Source organism: Thermobia domestica, chromosome 9 (assembly GCF_964235325.1).
Source record: "Thermobia domestica chromosome 9, izTheDome1.hap1.1, whole genome shotgun sequence".
Taxonomy (NCBI): Eukaryota; Metazoa; Arthropoda; class Insecta; order Zygentoma; family Lepismatidae; genus Thermobia; species Thermobia domestica.
Genome location: NC_137462.1, coordinates 140,824,418 through 140,827,728, shown reverse-complemented (window position 1 = coordinate 140,827,728; position 3,311 = coordinate 140,824,418).

Sequence of the window (3,311 nt, the reverse complement as noted above, 5' to 3'; positions counted from 1 at the left end):
GGCTATGTAAAAAGGGCGCGGTCACATACTCTGGGAGGGCGCCGTCTATTCGAGGCTTTTGCTTGTATCGAATACCCCCTCATATTAAAAGGAAGTGCCGAGGGGCTTCCCCCGGAAAATTAGTACACAAAAAACAACAAAAGATTAAGTAGCTATTGCAGTTAATCACGATAGAATTATACAAATTCAATATTTTCATAAACAAACAAAGAGACTTCGAGTACTAAATATATTAGGCCTATATAAATCTGCACACTTTAACTGAGACTACAAAAATCACACCAGTTGTTTAAATTCTTCGGCTACATTTGTTAACAGCCTAATTAAAACTGAAGATTTGAGTCAAGTTTGGGGCTTATGCTATTTTTTCATACTTCTGTCCTTTTAAAGCTGTGTTCACCATAACATTAACTTATTTTTCATCTATTTTTAAAACCGTTAATAAAAAGTATACATGAAACATTTACTACAAATTAACAAAAGTAAATTTAGAATTATATACCTACCTAACGAAAAAAGAAATTCAAAAACAAAACTGGAAAATGAAAGTAAAGTCACTGCTTTATGCTTGAAGGAGCCTTCGCATCTCCCTGCTTTTCTCATACATTTTGTCAATAATAAGATTGTTGTCTATTTTGGTCAGAATGTCTCTTTCTGAGTTCATCAAGAACTGATTCCAGATATTCATCTGTAAGTCTTGAATGGAGTCTTGTTTTTATGTATCTGAGCTTTGAAAATGCTCGCTCACAGGACACTTGTGTTGCCGGTAATGTAAGGAGATACTTATAAACTTTGAATAAATCTGTTTAGAGTCTTGAGTACATATTGTACTGCAGAATCACATCGAAGGTGCACTTAAAGCAAGAATTGCACTTCACTCCATCACATTTTATAGACCTTAAATCCACAATATCGTCAGTCGGCCCCAAATACTCCTCCTCATCCTCCATGAAATCTTCAGAAAACTTGTCCTCTTCAATCACACGAACCTCAACGGCTTCTTGATTCTTTTCTTGGTTTTCATAAGGGGATTTTGAAAACTCTTCCCACATTGATGAAAACGAAAGAAGCTCTTCTTTAGGTTTTCCCTCTTCACAATCAGGAATTAATTCAGTTATTCTTTTCAGTGACAACGAAGCCAGACTTAAACTCTTGAACTTATTAGGATCAAAACACTCTAAATCTAAGTATAAGTTTTGATTTTCAGCAAGTCCTTCCTGCATGCTGTTAGAAATTTGGTCTAGAACACAGTTGAAAACGGTTACTTAAAATCTGTATTTACTGTCTTCAATTACTTCATCAGAAGCTGATTCCCCTGCAATTTTCTTTCTTTTTCTACATCTTACCTTAGACAATTCTGTTTCTATAATAACTTGTTCTAGACTAGGAACATCTGAAATGAGTCCTTCAATACTATTTGACATTTCTATTGCAAAGTGTTCTGCTGCTTTGTAGACTTTGTCAAACTGGTCCCTAGCTTCTGTCAACTTATTTTGAGTTGAGGATATCAGGCGCCATGCTTGGACATAGTCTAAGTTCTTTGTTTGCAAGTAGTCTGATAAAGGTGTGGTATGCCGAAAAATCAATAAAAACATCATAGCCACAATGATAGTCTCAAAGGAGCACAACTTTTGAATGAGAGACATTGCATCATGTCTGACTTTGGAATTGAATTCTTGCGGATTGCCAATCACACTTAAAGCTGCTACGAGTTCCACATATACTGGTTTTGATTTTCTTGGTCTGGCATCCTTTGAGTCGGGTGCTCAGTAATGAAAGTGTCCAAATATTTTTACAGCAGCGTTGCTTTTACTTCTCCATCGAGTTATCCCAATAGCCTCAAGACGGACGCTTGGGTTTTGTTCCAATACACCTCAAGTCGTTTCTGGGATTCTTTCAAAAATATCTTAATTTCCTGGAGAAGCCCAAAGAAAGATATATAAACACCCAAACTCGGCCAGAGGGCAAGGCCGTAGGCCGAGTAAAGACTGGATCTGGGGGCGGAGCAGTGGGGGTGAGAGGGTTGATATATAAAAATGATCCAAAATGACCGATATTAGAGTCAAATCTATAAATTTCAGGGTTCCTTAGATCATTATAATGATATTCCCAAAGCCAAAAACAGAAAGAGTGAGCCCGTAGGCTGAGCAAATACTGGGATTTGGGGCGGAGCGTGGGGTTGGTAAGGGTGATATGTAAAAATCGTCCAAAATGACCGATATTAGAGTCAAATCTATATATTTAGGGGTAAATCTAATATCATTAATAGCATTCCCACGCCGAAAACAGGAAGAGCGAGGCCGCAGACCAAGCAAATACCGTGGTCTGGGGTGGAGCTCTAGCTGGCCAAAGGCTAGCGAATTTATAAAATAATTATGTATATAGCTTTGTTGTTGTTGTTGTTGTTTTTAATGTGTTCAGAGAGGAAACTGTGCGCCTTCTCGATTCTAAGACGGGTCTTAGCGCCTCCCGAGGAGGGCGCAAAGCCACTGATGTAAGGAGGGCGCAGCGGCCATCGGGCCGGTACTTGATTATGGCCAGTCCACCCCTGCACATAGGTGATGTGCAAAAGTTATTTCGGAAATCTCATCCCCTCGTACTGTATATCCATTGCTATGGGCATCAGTTAAAGCAGCTACAACAATGTTAATGTATGAAGCAAGCTACAACAATGTCCAGTGTATAATATACGTAGAACAACGGTGCCTTTTCCGGGCCGTGGGAAGATATCTTCCCAAAATCATAGTATCAAAAGTTCATTATTTAGGTTGGTGGGAATAGCATATCACACTTGGTTATCGTGCAGTAAGGCAGGTCGAAAATGACTATTTTGGAGAACAAATGCCTGCTTCTGCTGACGTGATTAGCACGCACTTTAGTGCGCACTATCTGGCGTGTAAATAGTAAGCACTTTTTATTGATTTATGTTTCCATACAATTCGATCCATACCCATTAGCATCGGGAGGGAAGGGCAAGAGGGGGCATTTGCCCTCCCCTGGAAATTGAAATACCCCTAATGTTATGCAATTTGAGGCACTTTCGAGACAATATTGCCTATTTTCAGGTTTTGCCCCTCTGGAAAATGTTGTTGCCCTCCCCTGGAAAAAATCCTGCCGGCGCCCAGGTCCATACCATTCGCTTTCCATTTGCGTTCTCATTTTCTGAAAAGAAATTTGCCTAAAATACCGAAAATAGTAATTTTGGTGATGTATCCAGGGACGGTGCCAAAGGATTCAGGGGGGGAAGTGGCCCCAGATCTTCCCTTGTCCTCCCTTGTGTCTCCACAAAGTTTTATTATTTTAATTATTAT